The sequence below is a fragment of the Cryptomeria japonica genome, chromosome 7 (assembly GCF_030272615.1).
Source record: "Cryptomeria japonica chromosome 7, Sugi_1.0, whole genome shotgun sequence".
NCBI lineage: Eukaryota > Viridiplantae > Streptophyta > Pinopsida > Cupressales > Cupressaceae > Cryptomeria > Cryptomeria japonica.
The window spans coordinates 859,397,325-859,421,511 of NC_081411.1; the positions used below are offsets into that span (position 1 = coordinate 859,397,325).

Sequence of the window (24,187 nt, forward strand, 5' to 3'; positions counted from 1 at the left end):
ATCTTATCCATGTTCTATTTATCATCTTTGGTGCTAACATGAAGTTGACCTCTGTTTGGAAGGAGATATAATACTTTGCAGGAGGTGCTTCCGATCAATACACCCAAGTTGTTAGTGTTCAACGGTTCTACTAAGGGCTATCAAACATCATCCAACCAAGTGGGAACCGATGCACACATATACATTGGCATTCAGAAATTAGTGATTATCGAGTGAAGAACGAATGGTGATAGGTCAGCGATATTAATTCTTAGTATATATTTCAGAAGGAAATAACACAATGGTCGTAATACAAGAGTTAGAATTAATTGGTGATATTAGAGATCATAGGATACTATAACTTCAGTGATAATATTTGCTTGTTAATTAATAGAAGAGCATCGATTCAACTAAGTCGATGATTAAGGTTAATAGCAGCGATTAAGATTAATAATCATCATTAACGGCAATGATTGAAGTCTCATGGTGCAATACTATTCCAACAATCATATTATCGCTATCCCAATCGATCATAAGGAAGCGATCATTATTCATAATGCAACGATTGGTAGTATCAGCGATCATAATTGTGAAACAAAGAGATCATAAGTCTCCATCTAAAAGAATAACGGAGAACCAAAGTAATCACTTTAATAGTCAACGATTTATTAAGGAAAAGAAATACATGTATGAGTTGAATAGAGATATATAACAAAGATTAATTAAAAAGTATTAAGGAAAAGGCACGTTACATTGAAAAGTCACAACCTTTCTATGAAAGGTTATATGAAGGATATATAAGGAGGGAAAGCATGAGGTATACGGGAGGGGGGATAAAAGAGGAAAACGGAGAAGAATAACTAGATGCTGTATGAAAAATAATGTTATATTAGATTTACTTATAAAACAAGAAGTTCATATAGATATAAAGGGAGCAGAGCAGCCAACGGTATAGAAGTGGGAATCACGATCAGAGCAAGCACAGATCTGACACGACTGCTGCAGACAGGTAAGTAAGGAATAAATATTGTCATATGTTAATGCTTACTTCTGTGTATAAATAATTAATATTATAATATATACATTAATGAATGACTATTCTAATAGCTAGGTAATGAAGGAAATTAATGTTAATAAATGTAATTAATGTATATGTAATATTTATGATAATGAATACTTTAATGAACACATTAATGAATGGTTTTCAGATATTAAGGAATAAGTATAAACCGTATGTTAATGAATTTGTACTATCATACGTAATGAATATATATATCAATGCCTAGTAGGAATATATGTTAGGAACTAAATGTGAATATTGGTTAATGAACATTTTAAGGAATATAGGTAGAGAATACATGTTAAATCAGGTATTTTTACATATGGATTATGGAATAGGAAAATAGTAATAAAAGGCAAAAAGTATTATAAATGTAATCACATGTTGGAGACTATAGGGAGGTAACTCCCTTAGTCTAAGGGAGGGATTATGACAACCCCTAGGGCAGTATATATATACTGAATACCTATATGCATATGTATGGCTTGGTTGACTAAGTTCACCAAGAAGAGACAGATTTGGCCAGTCCCCTCTGAGGACTTGGGTGATGAGGTGCACCACCCAAGGCAAGGAATGGACATAGGGTCCTCCTTGAATGGCTTGGGTGTAAGAAATTACACCCAAGACAGGAATCGAATTAACCGTAGATTTTCTGGAGGGCTTGGATGTAAGAAATCACATTCAAGACAGGAGTCGAATTCACCTTCGACTTCCTAGAGGGCTTGGATGTAAGAAATTACATTCAAGACAGGAGTCGAATTCACCTTCGACTTTTTGGAGGGCTTGGAACCAAGATGGGTTCCAAGAAGATGAGCCTCACGGTCCTAAGGACATATCTTCGTATGGCAATCGTATCCTTTTTATTAGGTAAGAATTGTGATTAGTGTTAATTAAGTATTTTAAAGTTAAATTGCAAGTTAGATTAATTATATATATATTTGTTGTGTTCTAACAATCTGTTTTGCAGGATAATGATCTCAAACTAGTAGGGACATTACACATTTATCTTTAAAACATATATGTTTGTTAATATATGTATAAAAGTGTTATACTTTTTAGATAGCAATATATTAGCCACCATTGGTTGTCATTTTAAAAACATGGTTGAGTTTATTTTGTATGACAAGATAAAATGGCATGTTGAATATAGTTATGATCATAAACGATATACATGTTTTTTAACATTTGGGCAGATTGACTGTTGATGTCATTTGATCCTAAAACTTTAAGCTGCAAGCTTGTATCTTTAGGTACTATATGGAATGTATACAACAAGCCTAAATGTAATGTAGTTCTCTAACAATTTCAGGGCATGCATCTGAGAAATGAATTTTAAGAATTAACAAAGCATTAATCCTATAGAATATATTGGAAAATTTAAATATAACCAAAACAATCCTTCATTTTGACATCAAAAATTGCTGCAGTTCATTTTTTCAGTACTACAAGCTGATTTTTATCTTTCTGATAGCAACCATTTTGCTTCTGGCTCCACAATGTCTATAAATTGTTATGTATATACTTTTGCTTCCCACATGATTATACAATTGTCACTACCCTATCCGCTTGTCCTTAAAACATGATGGCTGATGTCAAATTGAAGCTCCAAATTATCACACTTTGTTAGCATCTGAAATTTTTTCCAATCTAAATAACCACCTTGATATTATAGTTGACAATTGAAATTGTTGTAATTTTAGTCATTGATGTCAAATAGTTGAGCTGCTTGAGCAGCTTAACCAGCTTCAGCTGGCTGTGTGCTTTCCTTTCCTCAGCTACTTGTGTGTGTGCTTTTGTTATTCAGCAGTTGAGTTGTCAAACTTGTCAGCTGATCATCAGACTTCTCTGCCAAGTCATGTGTTGAATATTCTTCCCTGCCACTTAAGCATGCTATGGGGCCCATTTTTTTTGAAGTCGATTCTTTCCAAATTTTATTAATGGAGGGGGCGCTACCTTAGGTGTATGATGCCGGTGTTTGAATATTAATGTTTCATAGGCGACATTTTGGTCAGAATTTGATTTGTCTGTGCGTTACATTTCTGTCATCGATTATTATTTTTTCAGAAGTTGATATTGCTGGTGTTTGAATATTAATGTTCCATAGGCCACGTTTTGGTCAGAAATTGATTTGGCTGTGCGTTACATTTCTGTTGTCGATTATTATTTTTTCAGAAGTTGATATTACCCCTTTGATGTGCTGAGTTGTGGTGGAGCAGCCGTTTTGAACCATATTGAAGTCATTTTTGGATATGTGCGTTTTTGAAAAACACGACCTGTTGAATGATTCGATACTGCCAATTTCTCTCCAGCTGGAATTGATCTTTTCTTCTTCTTGGCACTGTATTGGTCCTTTATTTCTACTTCCATGTCTCATGCATAGTGGCTTCGGATGTATTGTTCGAAGATTCTTCTTCTTTAATTTTTCATGTTGGAGAAGTCTTTTTTTTTCTTTAAGTATGCTGGAAATTCAGTTCGCTGAATAAATGCGACAGGGTAGTGGTTCCGCTAAGTACTCCTTTGACTCAGGTCGCCTTTTAAAAGTTTGGAGTCGGGTCTGCTAACGTAAAAAAAAATCGATTCTTTTTGGTGCGTAGTTTTTGAAGAGCTGGATCGTGTTATGCAGATTTAATAACTTCTGAAGCCATTTTTTATTTCCGGTAGTGTAGTTGTTCGAAAGTTTTTTTTTTGTCCTGTGCACATGGTTTTAATTCCATGCTGGGAGTCGACTATGAATATCTCGACCTGCTCATATATCGTGGGCTTTAATGAGCCTGTTTCATGTGTTATGCGTGGAGTGTGGAGATTCAATTCGAAGTGCATGAGCTGTTCCAAACGTTTTTTGCGGGTCTGCTAAGTCATGAAAAAATTGATTTCTGTCAGTTTTTGAAAATCATTTTTGGTTGTCGTGGGTCAGACAACACTTCGACAAAAATAGTGTCTTACAAAAAAATATAGAGTCATTTTTCAGGTGCTGGAACAAAATATACAGTAAGTGATTTGTCAGAGATATATTTTCTTAAGAGGGATATATATGTTTTTTGGTTCATGGAATTAGAAGGTGATTGAGATATAGTGTGGACACAAAAAAAAATCTCATTGTGTCTTTGTATTGAATATGCAGAACAACATAGTTGGACTACTCGCGACTTGGCTCAACTCGCCAAGCCCTTGGGAAAAAAACTTGGGAAAAACACGGAAAAAATCGGCAAAAAACTCGACAACTTAAAAACACGCTTAATTTTAATAAAAAATGCATTTTTTTTGCAAAATTTAATAAGAAGATGCATCCAATGAGTCAATAAATGATAACACAAAAGAAACAAGCTGATTCTAGATATATTTAAATGCAAAGTGTCTACAAAATCGCATCCTCATGAGAAATGTTGATGGCTGGAAGCCTGCAAGCAATATAGTAAATAGTTTTTGTAAAACCAAAAGTAAATACATCATTACAAATTACAATTACAACTTCCTCTTCCCAGCTCTAGCAAAAACTTGGGGACATGTAGAACTAGAGGGTCTAGTCCTATAAGTCTACTGTGGGCGTGACTGTGCCTCCTCGCTCGGTATGGCTAGCTCATCCTCCATCTTGGATGAAGCTATGTCTCCACCTGCTTTTGGCACTGGCAATGACTCCTCATCCTCATCCTCTTCCTACTCAATGTCATCCAGCATGAAAGCAAATCCACCTCCCTGCTCTATAGCCTGCCTCTCCAAATCAGTGATGTCAGTGTCAGAAAACAATGGAGGCTGCTCCTGTGATGTCCAATCACTGTAAGGATCTATATCATCCAAGTCAATTGGACCACCTTCTAGTTCCTCTACCTTCTTTATGCGCAATCGAAGATTATATTGCACGAAGACAAGGTCATTGAGCCGTTTTTGCACTAACTTGCTCCTCTTCTTCGTGTTGATTGCTTCAAACAAGCTCCAATTGCGCTCACAATTGGATGAACTGCAAGGCTGACATAAGACTTTGAGGGCAAATTTTTTGAGATGTGGGGTGTTTCCACCCCAATTTTGCCACCAAGCATCTGCAAAATAAATAAAATGGAAAAGTTAGAAAGCAAAGAGAAAAGAGAAAACATAATTTATCAATCCTTTTAGATCCCAAAATCCAAATGGCAAATGTTATACTTGGGGTTTGAGTGGTTCTTCCTCTCCTAGCCAGCTCTGAAGAGAATAGCTTACCCCTTCCTCCCTCATAATTTTGGAGCTCACTCACAATGAGGTCTCTCTCCTCAACATTGGGTACCATCCTTCCAATGCATGTACTGAGGCCCTCCATGACCTCTCCATTCGGATCTGAGTAAGAACCCCCGAACCTAAAATGAGGGTTGAGGAAGTACCTTGCTGCATGAATGGGTTGGTGGAGCTGATTGTTCCACCTCCTATCAACAATTTCCCAAATGGGATCAAATTTGAGTCTATCCCGCTTCTAGTAATTTTTGATAGGCTCCTTGGCCCTATCCATGGCCTCATAAAGATATCCCATTGGGGTTTTATCCCCATCCACCAAGCGAAGAACTTGAACCAAGGGCTCTGACACCTACAATTGAAAAATACAAATTACAAAAAGATTAAATAATGAAGTTACAAATTAGTAATGAGAGACTTGATTCAAGAATAATTAAAATTTAAAAATTAAAGTTTTGAAGTAACCTTCACAATCTCTGCAGCCCTTTGTGCAAATCCGCTGTCAAAGACTATGCGTGCGACAACCTCTCTTGTAGGCTTCTTGAATAAGGTGAGTTAAGCCATTCTCCACTCACCAACACTTGTTTCAAAGAAGTCAATGTAGCAAGAAGGCTTTGCAACGTCAAAAAAATCGTTGCAAACCTTGTGACACCAGCTCTCACCAAATCTTTCCCTTGGGTGTGTTGTCTCATCAAATTTAGGACCCAAGGGTGATTGTAAATATATTTGGTGATCCTCCTTGCATCTTCCACAACTGGAGTCACCCACTCAAGTTTTCCTATGTCCTCCAAAAGAAGGTCAAGGACATGTGCTGCACAAGGTGTCCAAAAAAGAGTGGGGTGCCTCTCTTGGAGGATTCTTCCTACAAAAGAAGAATTTATTCTTTAGAAATATGCAACCAAGTAAAACAAAGCCACAACAAATGAAAATATTGCTAATGCCTAAAGGTGATAATTCTAAAGGATTCTACCCGCTGACACATATGTTGTTGCATTATCTGTGATGATTTGCACGTCATTCGCTACCCCCACCTCCATGATGACATGCTCCAACATTCCAGCCAATGTTTCTGCATTTTTCACCTTGCTGGAGGCATCAACAGATTTCAAGAACATTACATTGTCCTTGCAAGCAACCAAAAAATTGATGATGGTGCGGTTCTTGCCATCTGTCCACCCATCAGAAAGAATGGTGCAGCCATAATTTGCCCATTCACTTTTTTGATCCTCCATTACTTCTCTTGCCCTAGCAACTGCATTTGTGAGCAACCTGTAAGAACAAAGTGAAATTAGGTCTTAGTACACAATTTTGATTTAATAAACAAGAAATATAAAAAATAATTAAAAATGAAATCAAGTGGACTATGTAGTAATTTACTAACCTCCCACTCAAATCCTTGCGAGAAGGGGCCTTGTACCCCTTTTTTGAAACTGTCATAGTGTTGTCGGCATAAATTGCCTATTGTTATGTTTGATAATATTTGTTATCCGACAAGGTATTAATTAATTGTATTGAGTGGGTTGTCAGTCTCGGGTGGTTATGTGTCAGTTGGTTGATAGTTGTGTACCTCTCGGCAACCGTCGGGTCCTTTAATTATGCCATGTACTGTCAAGGAAGGGGGATGGCATTGTTGGATCTAGTGTAATCCTTGGCCGACCATCTTTGGTCTCTTCTCTGTAATAATTGAATGTGCGAATAAAGATATATTTTCTGCCGTGTCTGGTATGCATTGTCATGTACATTATTATTTCCTGTACTTAATTTACCAATTGTACCAGCAAACATTTTGGCGCCGTTGCCTTAAAAGAAATCTGGTCAACCTTGAGTGATTCATGTCTATAGATCCCATCAAGGGCGAGAAGAGGGCACAGGGTGGTCAAGACCAAGCGATTAGGTGATCTGCCAACCCTCGGCCGGAGGGAGCACAGAGACGAGTTGAAGCCTGGAAGTACTTGGAGTGTTGGGAACTTGGAGTGTTGGGAACTCGGAGTATTGGGACGCTGGAGGTGGACGTGTAGAGGACGCGTGCGTGTCTGAGAGTGCAAGGAAAGCACTGGAACGTAGCGGTTGGAACAGTTCACTCAGGTCCGACACACCTAGAAGTACTCGAAGTGTTGGGGACGCTGAAGGTGGATGGGTAGAGGATGCCTGCGTGGTTGAGAGTGCAGGGAAAGCACAGGAACGTAGCGGTCGAAACAGTCCACCCAGGTCCAACACACAAGGCGAATATACACGTACCTTCTGAGTGAAAATAATGTTGAACACCTAGGAGAAGCAGAAACTGTCAAAGTTCACGGGAGACGGGTCAGAGGACTTGGTACGGCATTGCAAAACATGCATAACCATTTGGGAGGCAAATGGCCATGATGACAGGGACTACTGGCTAAAGGCATTTCCATCCACCCTTCGAGGGATCTCCATTGACTGGTACACAGACCTCGACGCCTAGCACAAGACGAGATGGAGTGATCTGAAGAAGGCGTTCCAGGAGGAATTCAAACTCTTGAGGGATGATAATGAGATCGTGGCCGAAATCTTTAATACGAAGCAAGGGAAAAATGAGAGTGTACTCGCTTACAACCGTAGGCTCAAAGAACTGTTGAACAAGATGGAAAACCAGCCAACCGACGGGTTGAAGAAGAGGTGGTTCACAAAGGGATTGATACCCTCATTGCGCAAGAAGATGAATGTAGTGCCTCCATCCTCATACGCCGATGCGTACAATCGAGCGATGGACATCGATAGTGAAAATAAAACCTCCTCCCGAGAGAAGAGGAAGACCAATGATGATGAGAGCACCGAAGGTAGCAGTGACGAAGAATCCAAAACCGTACGAGCCCTGTGACGGGATATGTTGAGAATGATGAAAGAATTGAAGGCTGAGAAAGGAACCAGCAATGAAGGTAATGAACTATGGTTAATTGAGTGCAAAAGGGAGGGGCACACAAAAGATAATTGTCCTAGAAATATGTTTTGTGAAATTTGCCAAGTGTTGGGGCATTCAATCAACGAGTGCTCGTACAATTTGAAGATGAGAAGTACACAAGTACTCTTCACACAGGGAGAGTCCAACCCATCGAAATCACAGACTGTATCGCCAAGTGGTTATGGAAATCAACGAGGGCAAAACCAAATACAGTACGACTCCAAAGGACATCCTATCATACAGTGCCAACAATGTAGTGAATGGGGACACTTTGCAAGAGACTGCCATAACAGGAAAGACCACATACAATTATTGTGCAAATGGTGTGGACCAGGTGACCATGAAGACACCAATTGCCCGAATCGGAAGGGTATTAATATGTTGGACATGGAGGAACAAGAGCACGTAGTTTTAGCAATCACAAGAGCACAAACAAAGAAGGTAATGTATTCAAACTCTGGTACGGAAAAGGAACAAGCTGAAGTAGAACAAGTGTTGGCGAAGGAACGAGTAACTTCCAATGGAACTGCAAGTATGTCATTGTGGGAGTTAGAGAAGAACGTAGTCCGACAGATGCTACAAACAACCGTACCCATCAAGGTGGCAGACCGTCTTCAAACTATGCCGCAACTGAGACTGGCAATTACCAACACAGTCAGTGACGACACAGTCTTCTAGAACCAATGTAGGCCACACGAGGAGGAACTGATGGGAAAACCATCAGCCAAAGGGAATGAGTCCTGTGATCCAATGTTGTTGACGGTGAGCATTGGGAGGAAGCCGGCGATCGTCGAGATGGAAATAATGGGGAAGAAGTTGACAAACACCATTGTTGATGGAGGCTCGGGAGTAAATGTACTGCCAGAAGACACATGGAAATGTCTAGGGAAGCCGAAGCTTTGGCCGCCAACCTTCCACTTGGTAGGTGCCAACCAGCACGACATCCAGCCGTTGGGAACATTGATGGCACAAAAAGTAATGATTGGGACACAACAATTTTTCTTGGACTTTGTAGTTATCCAGTTATAGAAGGTGTACGATGCACTCCTCGGGAGGGGATGGTTGGTTACTACCAAGGCGAATCATAACTAGAAGCGAAACACACTCTCGATCAAGAGTGACGAGAGGAAGCACATCATTGACTTGAGGAACTAGGTGGTGAGTGAAAAACTGGCACCCTCAGACTCTGAGTCTAAGGGTGGAGAGTTAGGTATGGATGAAGGAAGGAAAGGCATGAAACCCAACGATGAAGGGGTGCTCAAACTAGAAGATTGCTCTTAAGATGAGACGAGTTCTCTTAATGGATTATTCCACTGGCAGATGGAGGATTATGAAGTTTCCCACCTCGACTGTAACATGCTACAAATTGGCCAAATTGAGGAAGTACAAAGTCCGTCGTACGATATTCATTTGTGCACATCTGGCGTTGGTGTGTCTGGGTTGTACGAACAACTACCAAGTGAGCCTGTATCGTATGAACAGAGGCCGCCGAGTGGGAATGGGGAAGTATCTAAGGTGTACGAAGAAGATTCACAAGGCGAGGATTTGAAATTGGATGTTGTAGAACCTGGTGGTGATGCCCCGAAGAAGTTAATACTATATGCTAAACGGTTCACATCAGCCGAAAGCAATTCAGCCGTAGGGTTCAGAGCAGACAAGAGCAAGTTGGCTCTTGAGGAAGCTAAGAGCCCTAGCTACACCGTACTAACTAGAGAAGATGAGTGCTGGAGATCCTTACGGTCAAGGGAGAGTCGGGGAAGCAGACTTGACAATAGGGCAAAATCGAGAGAGGGAAGGAACATTCCCATCCAGCCACAGGAGAAGTTGAATCCATATGGTGCAGGTGAAGAGCAGAAATACCGTACATTGTACAGTCAACAAGTACGGTCGAAACACAGGCGCGGAGTACCATTCCGTACAACAAGGCGAGGAGTCCGTACGGCGCACGATAGAGCACCATTTCGTACGACGCACGATAGAGCACCATTTTGTACAGCGTAGCTCACCCGTACGACGTAGCTCACCCGTTTGGCATACCTAGTTCAATCAATCCGTACGACGTAGCTCATTCAACCATTTTGTACGACGTAGTCCATTCAACCATTCCTTACGGCATAGTCCATTCATTCGATCCGTACAGTGTATGACATAAACTACATAGAGAAAAGGGTACGGTGTAGGGTGAAACCGTACGACGGATATGGCACAGAAGACATCGTATGACATGCATGAAAGTCGTACGGACATCGTACATGAGGCATCGTACGGTATACAGGGATGCAATCAGGGAGAGGTCGTTCGACAACGCTGCAAGTACGACAACCAAAGGTGGAGGCCGTACAACAACCAAGAGAAATCCGTACAGACCATAGGAGAAATACCGTATGGTCAAGGAAGCAATATATCAAAAACTCGAAGGCATCAGCTTTGAGTTGGATGAAGGGAGTCTCAAGCCACACACCTATGCATCGTATAACCAAGAGAGAAGCACAAGTCTGTACAAAAGAACAAATTAGAAAACACAATTCCCGTACGGGAGAATGCACCTTGATCAAAATTTTAACTTCTTTGGCCTTGTTCTTGACATCTTAAAAAACCAGCAAATTGATGCACGCCATGGAGTTCCGTGTGGGTTTGAAGGTTGTAATTTGGTGTTGGGCGTTGCCTCGGGACCCTGCGAGAGGCACTGCCCCTCGACTCCGCAAGGAGCTCTGCCCCTTGACCCCAGTGGGGGTGTTGCCCCAAACCCCCATTTGATTTGGCAAGTACACTACAAATTGGGGTTGTCCCATCGAAGTCGCTGTTTGTCGTTAGTCTACCCGAATATTACTTGATGTTTGCTTGTCGTCTGCAAGACGACTTTTTCTTTTGGGGGGAATGATGTTGTCGGCATAAATTGCCTATTGTTATGTTTGATAATATTTGTTATCCGACAAGGTATTAATTAATTGTATTGACTGGGTTGTCAGTTTCGGGTGGTTATGTGTCAGTTGGTTGACGGTTGTGTACCTCTCAGCAACCATCGGGTCCTTTAATTATGCCATGTACTATCAAGGAAGGGGGATGGTATTGTCGGATCTAGTGTAATCCTTGGCCGACCATCTTTGGTCTCTTTTCTGTAATAATTGAATGTGCGAATAAAGATATATTTTCTGCCATGTCTGGTATGCATTGTCGTGTACATTATTATTTCCTGTACTTAATTTACCAGTTGTACCAGCAAACACATAGCAGTCACCAAATTCAGGCAATAAGGATTGTCCGCCACATAGAATGGAATGTTGTTGAAGTACCAAAAATTAGCTGCTGCAATGTCAATTTTCTCATGTACCTCCTTATTCCATCCAGTGGCCTCTAATGATGGTTGTGCTCCAGGTGTGTTCCTGGGCACAAAATAATCACCTATGGACCCTGATCGTGATGATGGAACAGTGCCAGGTACTCTACTAGAGGAAGCAAAAGCGATGGGCGAGGTGGTGGTGGGTTTGCGGATACGTGGGCCATGCCGAGAGCCCACTATTCCCTCAAGTGCTTCTTGTTCCTCTTCAATGTCAACATAAACACCTTGAGATTCAGCTATGGCTGATCTCATGGCTAGCTTTGCCCTCTCCCTTTGTAATTTCTTCTCTTCCCCAGCTGCAAGTAGGGGATTCATTTGTCTTTTTATTTCTTCATTGGTCCTAGGGCATGCTCTAGCATCATGCCTGTCTATTCCTGCAAGGTGGTATTTGAGGCGGTTGATGCCTCCATGAAATATTTTCTCACACATTATGCATATAACTGACCCAGGATCAGGTCCCTCATAGGCATACCTCCATGCCCCATCTCTAGCACCTCTAGGACAGGTGCTTATATATCCAGATGGGCATGGATCTAGTGGCCATTGCTCCCTTGCCATGATTAATGCTTACTTAACCTACACATACAAAGTGAAAAAAAAAAGTTAACAATTTAGTTAAACAATTTAGCAAACTATCTACATTTGTTTAAATAAATTTAGACATCATTCAAAGTTTAAAAAAAAGAAATATTAGGGTTTGAATTTTTTTTTGAAAACTAGATTCTTTAGAAAAATTGTGAAAAATTCAACAAAACTTGTCAAATCTAGTGTGAAATCTTGTGCGAATAACTTAGAAAGGATTTAGACTACCTAGGAATCATTTCTAATTCATCTAAATGCAACAAAAAATAAACAAATTGTTTTAAAAAAGCATAGAAAAAAAATAAAAACTAAATTGGGAATCTGATTTTTCTTGAAAATCCCCTTCAAATCCATTTGGAATCACTCAAAAATCACTCCAAATCACCTTGCAAGTCACTCCAAGTCAACCTTCCCCCTTCTCAGCCCAAAACCCAATCAAAAAACACAAAATGAATTGTCTTTCTGCTGTTTTCGGTTATCAGGAACAGGCGGGTGAGTTTTTGACTCGAACTTGCCGAGTTTTTGGGGCGAGTAGAAGTCATATCTACTCGCCTGGCCCAAGAACTCGGCGAGTTTTTGCTACTCGCCGAGTAGTCCATCTATGGAGAACAGTATTGTAATGCTGAAAGGTTTTCTTTTCTCAGTATTATACATTGAATTCATAGTGGATAACGACAAGTTCGCGACTACAGTGTTGCTGAATGAAACCATGTTACTATCATACTGAGACAGTCAAAAAATGCTCAAGAAGAGCCTGGTAGTGTTAAATTTTTCTTTGACCATTGTATTGAAAGAGTTGTAAGTTCTATTTTCAAAAAGATTTGCTTGTAAGAGAGTTGGTGCTGTCAAAAGTGCTTGTTTGGTGATCATACTCAGTTGGTGCTGAGTTGAGGGTTGGTGCCCACTTTAAAATTTTGAAGAGATCTTTGTGCTGTGGTTTTTTACCCGAAAGGGTTTTCCACAAGAAATTATTTGTGTCTATCCATGTGCTCAGTTTGCATTCATATATTTATTTTGAAGTGGATTTAAGTGCTTGTTGAAAGTTTAAATTTCTGCAATACTGATTCACCCCCCTCTCAGTATTGGCTGTGTTTCTTTCAGAAATATGAAAATTCTTTTGAATAGTCATAATCACAAGAATTCCAAGAAAACAAGCCTCTTTAGGTTGATATCAAGCCAATAGAGTTTCGTTTCAGTTTTGGTCTGGCTTTCTATATTTACTTTTGGCAAGTACTCTTATAAGGCTTAAATATGTTGAAAAAATCAAACAAAAGCCTTACTTAGTATTTATGATATTGTCTATTATTTACCACTAAATGGTGTATTTGGATTTATATACATGGAAATCATTACTACAAGCCTTAGGCAATTGACAGTAGCGTGGAATATTAGAATAATTAATTCTTCTCGTCAGTTATCTTTTTAGTGGTTCTATTAATGGTCATTTAGCTTTTTAGTTGTCATCTTAGTTGTCAAGTTGTTTAGCTTTTTAGTTCGTTTAGTCTTTTAAGCGCAACTATTGCTTCTTTTATAAGAATGCATAGTTTGCTTTTTAGTGTTTAGCTTTTTAGCTTTATTTAGCGTTTTAAGTGTTTTAGCTTCATGTTGAAGCTTTAGATTAACGGTTTGTTCTTTTTAGAACATCGTCTTGTAATTCCTTTATATACGATTGTATATTCGTAATTAATTCATTCGATTATTGATTCAAATATTTTTCATGGTATCAGAGTGGGAGCCAGTCTGGGTCTGACTCCCTCACAGAAGAGCTCAGGATTTTGGGAGGGTTCAGTAATTTGCTTTCGTGTGTGAACTGTTGGATTTTTTTTGCAGGGTAGTAGATGGAGATTTTCTTCAGGCCGGTTGAAAGAGTAAATGTTTTTGGAAAATTTTATAATTCTAAAGTCTATTGAGATTTTTTAGTGAAGTTTTTTCCAAAATTGCAGATATTTTTCATGGTCTGGTTCGAAGTTTTTTTAGGGCAAGATTCTGTGAAGGGTTTTCGATGCCCTTTTCTAAGTTTGGAGGTGGGATTTCTGCGTATGGCCAAATTGCAAGTTTTTATGTCTATTTTGGATGAAGTCGCATGTTAAAAATCGCGACCTTTTGATGTGGTTTTTCAGTGCAAGGGTTTTCTCTTCCGCGCCATTTTTGACCTTGCTGCCTTTTTCTGTGGGAGATTTTCGCCACGATTTTTGCGACAAAAACACGTTTTTCTATGGGTGATTTTCGTAGGATTATTTTCGCGATCCGCGTGCGTTTTTTCACGGGGATTTTGTTAGCGCGCTGGGAATTCCTTTTTTTGTTCGTGTCATGATTTGTAGCCATTATTTTTTGCGAGGTTTTTAACAGACTCGCGACTTTTGGGGTTTGCAAATAGTTTTTATGTGCGTGATTTTACTTTGTGTGCCCTATACCTCCCACTAGCGCAAGGGTTATTGCCAATGCCCTATTGTTTTACGTTTTTTAATCAAAAAAATCGTTTTTTTTTCAAAAAGTATATTCTTTTTTGCAGATTATTATTTTTCTGAATATTTTCGTAAAAATTACAGGTTTCTAATTTGCAGGAGATTTTATTTTCTAGGTTTTCCAGAATTTTGTGTCTTTGGTTCTGTGCCAAGATTTTGGCCTTGGGAGCTGTGCCACTTTTTTGATTCAACTCCTCAAAATTGTCTGATGGTTTGCAGATTATTTTTTTGTGACCTAGGGTATACAAGAATTTTTTTGAGTTTTCAGCAATTCGTGCATTGGGATTCGTGCCTCAAATTCTACTCCAAGGTTTCAGATTTTGTGCAATTGTCTTTTTTTTGATTTTTAATCATATTCTTTTGTCTCGTTTTTTGTGCCTTCACAAGGTTGACCACGTTCAACCTTGGTTTCCATGATGACATCTTTCACCAACATCATGTTGGAACATAGTCAGAAGTTCAACGAACGCAACTACAACACTTCGAAACAACTTATGATGATGATATTTGAATATTGTTGCCTTGATCAGATTGATTTGGGCAAGGCCTCTCGTCCTATGTGTTGTGCCTTGCACACACTCCCCGTCGCCGACAAGGTCCCCCCTTTTCGTTTTTTGTCTCGCCCTCGCTAAGGTCCCGAGTAGGGAGTTTTGGTAAATTCGTGGAGAGGAGTTGCAACAATAAGGAATTTGATCTTTGAGAAGATGATCCTATCAAGATTGAGCCAGCTTGAGTCCTAAGTCTTAGGGAATTCACACCTTGAAAGTTGATTGTGATTATGTTCGCAAAGGAAAGTTGAATGAAGAGCTTGAGGTGAAATCACAAATACTGTTGAGTCAAAATTGCTCATGAGCATGTTTGAAGCCTCAAGCAAGAATGCCCAAGGCAAATCAAAGGATTTCACCTTTTGACTCAATAGGCCAAGATTTTGAAATGAAGAAAAGGTTCAGATTTATATGAATCGGGTTGGAGAGCTAAAATGAACCAAAGTTGCTCAAAGGGACTCAGAAGTTTGAAGACCAACAAAACGCCTAAGTTAGCAAAACTTGCAAAAGAGTCTTTTAAGCCTATGAGCAAAGTCAGCTTCTAGGCCGAAATGGGCAAAAATGACTTAAAAGTTCTCAAAAACCTCTTAAAGGCCGAAAATAGCAAACAACAAAACTCGCAAAGTGGAGTAGTAGGCCAAAAAGATCGAAATGCACGCTTAAAGGCTAAAAAATGGCCTCTAAAGCCAAAATGACAAAATCAAAAGCTCACAAAACCTTGTTTTAGGCTGAAGTTTTTTGGAAATAAAGCCAAAAGGGGTTTTTCAAACTTAAAAATCAGTAAGCTTGCAAAAGGTTCATATAGGCCGAAAAGACTTCAAAAGGTTTAAAATCGCACCAAATGACTCATTTACCCGAAAATCATTGAAAAGCTCTGAAAATTGACACTTAGGCCGAAATTGCCAAGAGAGATTTAAAATCGGACAAAGGGTGCAACGTTTCACAAAACCGATCATCAGGTCGAAAAGGTTAAAAAGACTTTAAGAACTCACAAACTCGGCTTCTAAGCCGAAAACAACTAGTAATAAAGTCGTGCAAATAACCTTTTAGGCCAAAAAAAGTCTAAGGACCCAAATTGCGCAATCGGTCTCCATAAGCCGAAAAGCATAAAAGAACAAAACCGTGCCATCATTTTGCAAAATACTTGATCAGGCCGAAAAGGGTTAAAAATTTCCAAGTCCGCAAAATCGGCTTCTAGGCTGAAATTTCAAAGATTCAAATTGCGCAATATATTCTTTGAGCCAAAAACGATTCAGTGTTTCAAATCGTGCTAGAGGATTCCCTTTTGAGCCAAAACGCAAAGTTTTTATAGAGCGGAGAGAGATGAAAGAGACCAAAGCACACAAAGGGTTGTAGGCCAAAAAAACTATTCAATAAGTTCAAATCGCACAGATGATTCTCTTGTAGCAAAATTGATAAGCAAATTTAGATTGCGCTAAATAGGTCGAGTGTTGAAAAACGTATAAGCTCTAAAATCGTGTTGTAGCCTCTTCAAGCCATAGCAGATTCAAATCGTGCAAAGAACATCATTTGGCCGATAATGAGAATAAGAAGAAGATGAAAGTCTAAAATCGCGCTAGTAAGTTAAAATCTTCAATTTTGCAGAAGTGGTCTCCCTCTAGCCAAAGTCGTTTGAAAGACAAAATCAATACTGTTGGAAGCAAGACTAGCCAGAAGCAAACGAACAACAAAATCGCCAGGTAAGTTTGATTTTCCCCTCCAAATGGCTTAAATTTGTGCAATTATCATGTCGTTAACCTATGGTTTAAGAATACAAGGTAAAATTCAAATTAATTTTGAAAACTAAATACCCATCAGCGTATATCGATCATCCTTTGCCAAATCGACCCTCCAAATTGAAATTTCAAAATTGTTAAACTTTAGAGATTTCAAGCCTAAACTAAACAACTGAAGCATCCTTTCGAGTGCCCCTGAAACATTTGAATCTCCCTTTAATATCCAGCAAGGCAAACGAGTTTGAAAATAAACACATTTAAAACTGAAATTCTTTTGCAAATTAGTAGAATAGGGAGCGACATTGTTTTAAGATGCTCATTCGATATCAACAACCAACAACTTTCGAATTTCAAACTTTCCAAGATTGCAAAACACATAGGGTCATCTTTCCGGAAATTAGCATCTTTAAAACAATCAGCGAGAACCAAAATCGAGAGTTTAAACCGCTTATTCGCGCAAACCAACTAACCTTGATTTTCAAGATCCAAATTACACTTATCTCCAAAGCGCAGAATCTGAATATTTTAAATAGCTTGTTTCAAAGTGCTTTCAAATTTCAAATTGTTTGATTGTCTAACAATTTTTTTATACCAACGCTATTTTCTGGCATTGCTAACCCATGTGTTCTCTTTAATACTTTTCTCGTAATCCGTGTCCGAGTGTGCAGGATAAATGCCTCATCGGACGACAGAGTCTTCAAAGGCACTCGACACACCAGGAACATCACAAACCTCCAAAGCCGACATTCCCCACAAGCTGAAAAAAATGAAATATCAGTATCAAGGGTGGGTGATCAAAGAGTCAAAGGTCCGGAGTGAGTGGGATAATTTTAAGGATACAGACCTTGGGCATATAAACATTCAAGACTTAGAGACAGAGTGTATGCTCCAAATGCGTATGGCAAACCCAGGCGGATGCTAGAAAGTGGCATCGCACAGGCTGCTGGTTTCCCACTGACAGTACAAAGTTATGAGCTTGTGGTTGAAGCCGCAAGGCACTATCAGCCGAAAACAAGAATGGTGGTGGTAAAGAGAATGGTAAGGCCGTCTTCACACTTGAGGCCATTGGGGAAGCATTTGACATCCCGCTGCCTGAACATGCAACCTCAGTGACCATTGATGAGCCCGACTCGCTATTGACAAGGATCCCAATAAGTGCAAGATATTAATAAACGAAGAATGGTTTAAATTAAGAAAACCCCCCGAGCACTAGGATCGTCAAAAAGACCTACAAAAACGAGTTTAATGATGAGTACGGGGACATGGTCACGCTACTTAGCCGAGTTATGGGGCTTCCCCAATCTAACCTATATGAGGACTGGATGTTCTATTTCACTGAGCAGGTCTTTAATGGAAATGCTAAGTTTGATTGGGCTCAGATCATTAGCGATAACATTCACACACAGCTAGTAGAGCTCGAGGAAAAGAAATACTTGACCATGACCTCCTACTAAGTCTATATGTTCGCTAGGCATCAAGAACTGTCAGGGTTGATAAAAAAGGGTGAGATTGGGAATAGGCCGAATTAGGTAAAGGTGTATGACTGCTACCCCCAATTGCATTATTATAACATAGCTCAGAGAGAAAAGAACAACATTGCCTATGCAGTTGGTCAGTATGAGCACGTGAATGATGCATTCATAATGTTGATGCATTCACAATGCGCATGGTTAGGATGATGTAGGGGGGATTACACATAAGGCTGTCACAACAACCTACCACATTGATACAGAAGTAGGGGGTGTGGTTCATTCAGTTCCCTCGCTTCTCCTACATCAGAATCTCAGGCTTTGAGGGCGCACCATACTGGCTTCCCCGTTATCCATCGGATAGAATTGTCCTCATGGAGGTTGCAGGATAGGCGCACCCAACAAGCAACATACTTAAAGAAAAAAGGCATTTAGGGTTCACATTCCCAATGCTCATAGGCAAGAATGATGTATATTTCATAAACTCTGTGCAAGACGAGGAATCCTTTGATGAACTGGCAACAAGACGAGGAATCCTTTGACGAATTGGCAACATATTGCTTGCAGGATCATCTCCCCAGGAGATACTTCAACCCTTTTGGGTTAGAAAATAAGGCCTATGGTAGGCATTATAGAGCTAAGGCATCCATAGAGGACTACTGGGCTAACTGCCTAGATGACTTTGAGGTCTGCTGATGAGAATACTCAAGGTTAGATGTTCAGCAAATAAGAGATTTCGAGTACCGCCGGGTCTCGGATCAGGTAGTTGATTATGGAGATTGTTTGCAGACTCAAGATTATGAGGTAGTTAAAGACCTCCCACCAACCATTAATTGGGCCCAGAACCCGATCACAAACTTGGAGGCCATCATGGAAGGCCCTGGAAGATATACAGACAACTGACTATCCCAACAGATAGAAAGGCTAACTCATGAAGGGACTCAGTTCACCTATAATCTCATGGGCAATCTTGATTCCCAATCTTTAGAGGACGAAGGAGTGTTAAGTGCGCCAAGGGATGAAGAAGTTGAGAAGCCGGAGATGAAAAGAAGGAAGGCAAAGGCTAGCAAGGGAGCCCAGACATCAAAGAGAGCAAGAAGAGAGAAGATACCAATTAGGAGGCCAAAAGTTACTACCTCATCCAAGGATCCCAGTTCAGATGATGATATAGTCGAGCTTGATCATCTACCAACCCTACCTTCACGGAATGATCCAATTGCACCAGAGATGAATGATCCGCAGACGCAAAGTGAGCAAGAATAGAGACACGGATCATTAGCTTGGAGGGACCTGAAAAATCAGGTTGAAGATGGAGAAATTGTGCTAGATCAGAGGACTGCCAGACAAGAGCCCACACAAGGAAGTAGGCACGAGGCACACCAAGAAGGAGTGATACCAGGGATAATACCACAGTTGAAGGAGAAAAGGAAGAAGATAGAACCCAAGAACCCAGTAAAACTGAAGAGCAACCACTATTAGAAGCTACACATCAGTTGTTCAGTGAGGTGGGAGAAAACTCAACTGTAAGTAATGGACCAGATACAGCGCCAAACTCACCTTCCACATCCGATCAACCACAGATAGGCAGCGAGTCCGCTGAGACATCTAGGTGACAAGGTGGGGAGCTGGTGGTTACATCAAGACAAACCATCCCTCATGACTGGTTGATAGCCAGGGCACAACGAAAAGCAGTTGTCAAGCTACCATTTAACACGGAAGACATATTCTCTCGGATAGGAGAAGCACAGGCCAAAGGAAAGAAGAAGCCAAGAACTTACTCCAGGATCACCAAAGACAAGCAGAGGAATCAGGCAATTCATATTGCTGCTCTGCCCACAGACAAACCAGCAGATCAGGTCGCATTAGCCGACTATAGCATCACATCCATCTCGATATTGAGCGACCAAAGAGCAGGAGAGAGAAGAATTCAAAGATTCAGAATCAAGAAATCTATTTTGCCAAAGCACAATGAGCATACCAGGAGTCCAATGCCTAGCCTGGAAAGGGGTTGTTTTGAAGAATATTGAATAGAACACAATCTATGAGCTCCTAATTGCTGAAGGTGGCTCCAAATAGTTTTATTTGCTCCTACCATAAATACCAAAAACAAATACTGGAAATCTACTGAGTTCCACGCCTGGCTCCTAGGCTGGATTATTCAATTTACTGACAAAAACAACAATTTAAGTCACAATCAGCTCTTGAAGCCTGCTGAAATCATCAATTTTCTATAAGAGAATGCCAACAATGAAGATCATACAAGTTTCAACACTTATCTGAGCTATTACGGCCGATACTTGCAACCTGGAGCCCACTGAATGCTACGACCAACAATGGGAATGGTACAACTAGCCTGAGGAACCACAAACTCCTCCAAATCTGCCACGTTTCACCTTATACCTCCTGAAAACGATTTTATTATTATTCCTTCAAGCAATTTCACTGATTTATGGTAAAATTATTGTCCTAGAAACAATAGCTTTTATTGAATTTTGCTGATCTAATTGCATCAAATCCTTGATGCTTATTTGCTGGAAATTAACCTATAGATCTGCCTGTTAAACACTCCAATTAAGCACAAATAAAAACCTTGTATGGATTTCCCTCAACAATGAATTGAGTTTCCGTGCAATTCTGTAATGTTCCCATTTTTCTTGTGATCACTCAGTTGCACAGTCTTGCATGTTAGCCACTTCCACAGGCAATTACAGAGGCTAGGGGATGATTGGTTAGCCAAAGCGGGACTTACACTTAGCCAATTTTGGCCTTTGACACTCTATTTAGAGTGTTCTTTATAATAAAGTATTATAAGTTACTTTTTTCTAAAAATACAAAATGATTTATTAAAAAGGTAACTTTATAATATCATTTTTATCTTGCACACCTCCCTAGGCACTTTATAATTTAAAATTAAAAGGTGGCCCCATGTATGATGACTTATGCAATGACCCCCGATTAATAAATATACCAAGGACACATTGATCATTATCAATTAAAAATAATAAATCATTAAACATGAATTGTTATATTAATAAATGATAAATAATAAGTATTATTATAAATCAAGTAAATAATAAATGATAAATCGTTAATCATAGATTATTAGGTAATAATAAGTAATAAAGAATAATTATTATTACAAATCATGTAAATAATAAATACTAAATCATTAATCATAAAATATTTGTAAGTAAACTAAATGATAAATAATAATGATTATTATAAATCAAATCAATAATAAATAATAAATCATGCTTATCTTAATAAAGAGTAACTAGTAATAAATAATAAATAGAAAAAAATCATTAAAATATAAAATTAAGTTAAATGAATAAATGAGAAAGGTAGCGTATAATAATAAAAAAAAAACATTAACAAATAAAATACATCGAATTATTAACATGAATAAAGTTAGATTAAGTGAACATAACAAACATGGCAAATAACACCCAAATCGTGACATTCCAAAAGTCACGTCCAAGGAACATGGCCGCAGAGGAAATATTTATCGCCTGGCAAACACGAGAGGAAAGGGAGAAAGGAAGGAGACGGTGGAAGGCAAAAATACCAGAGGGAGTCAAACACCTGCGAATACGGAGACCATGCCCATATACGTTCGAACACATATAACCTGTAGCTCCCGTGTACAGGCAAACACATAGGAGGAACGAAGCCGCGTTGGAAACAGAGTCGCAGAGGGAGAGGAATGCACCCAGCACCTCCAGGATTCACCACCAGCAAGTCATCGGTAAGTAGGTTGCCCTAAACTGTAGTTGATGTTGTGAATTGAAACTACATAGCCGATAAATAACAGAGATACCCTTTAAATTAATATATATGTCAGAGGTGCATTTGGAATCAATATTGCAGAGATACCTTCAGAATTTAGAATTGTAATGACAGTGACACTTAGAATCATAACATTATAGCGATATATTAGAGAGTTTAAAGAACAATTACCAATAAGGTTGTAAAGATATACTCATAATTAAAACCAAGGAAATAGAGATTACTTCAGAAGCAATTTAGGGACCATTGAGATATTCCAGGACAGAAGCACATTTAAGTCCTTGATAATCTAAGATAATTGTTCCTTTTAAAGGAGCCATAGAGACCGGAGGGCATAAGTGAATGCCAAGATTCCAAGGGGAATCCAGAGAGAGATTCATGGGGAATCTCTTAGAGACATTATATATATAGTAGAGGCTAACCATATGCATATGTAGAGATAGAGAAGCCTGAGCAGGGGTGGGATCTCTGCCAAGCTTGAGAACATTAATGACTTCACTCATTAATAGAGATCCCGAATAGAGACCTTAGGAGGACGACATCCTGGGTTGCTCCTAACTGAGAAATATTTCTCAATAGAGGGTTGGGTCAATCCAGGTAAGGTCCAACTAAGTATTGTATCCTTTTTATAGATAACAATAAATTAGTTAACATTATTTGTTAAATATGTAGGAGAACGTATAGCATTCTTTCTTGTATAATTGCACAAATAAATATACATGTTAATTATCTTTCATATTGTTTGTATACTAACGTTGGTTTGCAGGTCTTAAACTTCGAATAGACAACCTCCACACGAGGGACATTACACTTAACCCTCAAAGCTAAGTGCTTAAGGGAGAGAGAAGATGCTTTTGGAATATTCTCCATGAGGTTCGATTTAGGGCTTGAGACCCTAAAAGAAGTTTGGCGTTGGATTTTTGGGCATTCTTGTTATTCATTTTTTGGAGCTCTCAACTAATTTTCAGATCTGCACAGCAAAAGTAGCTTTGCAGAAGTATTGGGGACGAAAACCTCTAGTATTGTGGTGTCAAGAGGAAATCCCTCTCACCAAATTTGCAAATTGGACATTCAGGAAACTACATTTCAGGTCATTGAGGACCAATTTCAGTAGATTTCAGGGTTTAATCAGTAGCTGGTTGCATTTACAGTGAATTGGAGAAGGTTTGGTGGTCAACTACAGCAAAATTTTCATCGTTTATGCCAGCTGTACCTTCTTCAGCTAAACCGTACCATTCACATTTAGCCTGGAGTTTGGTAAAAATAAATACAAGGGTTTCAGGTCTACAAATTACATCGATTCTCATTTTTGGTGGTAAGGAATAATATTGCAGCAGTTATTTAGGAGAAATAAGGCCGATTGTGATTATAATATTCAATAAATTAGGGAAATTCTTCATTCCTAGAAGGGTTCACCGGTCTGCTTAGTACTCCTCAAATTGTTTTTGGTAATTCGTTCTAGAGTCAATAAAGTCAAATGGAGCTGATTCCACACTCAGCAAGTTATTACATCAACATATATTGAGTTCAGTCAAATAAGGAGGCTCAACCAGGCAAGCTCAGGACTCCTGACTCAGAAAAACATATCAGATTGTTTCAATCAGCATTCGGCATCTTTCAAATTCACAATTCTCCAAGGGTTTTTGTTCTCAAAAGAATACCTAGCAACAACTTCAGGAGAGATCTCTGTGGAAAATAATCTTCATAATCAATATAATGAGCAAATAGAATCAAAAGAAGTCTTTTAAATTAACCTAACACCTTGGGATTCCAACGCCACCTTTGGAATGCTTAATTTTGATTTGACATCCATAAGTGGGGTCCAAGAAGAATACGCCCAAGTTAGGGGCCATAATGTAACTTTATTAACTTTATAATTTGATTTTAATAGTTGCTTCCCAACTTTATAACTTAAAAATTATAAAGTTACTTTATGATTTCATAATTGCTATAAATAGCCACCTTAATGAAAAATTACCCGTTTTAGCCATTGGTATTTCCTATTTTTAGAAAAAGGTGACTTAGTCATAAAATATCATTATTTTTTTATAAATAAAGTCCACCAACTGACAATCTCTAGCGTATAATTCCTCCTATGC

General features: G+C 39.1%; 1 protein-coding gene across 2 annotated transcripts in view; it reads left to right on the forward strand.

Annotated features, from left to right (window-relative positions):
* Nucleotides 1–24,187, forward strand: part of LOC131047033 (uncharacterized) — a 366,423-nt gene that overhangs the window by 216,351 nt on the left and 125,885 nt on the right. The window lies entirely within an intron of this gene.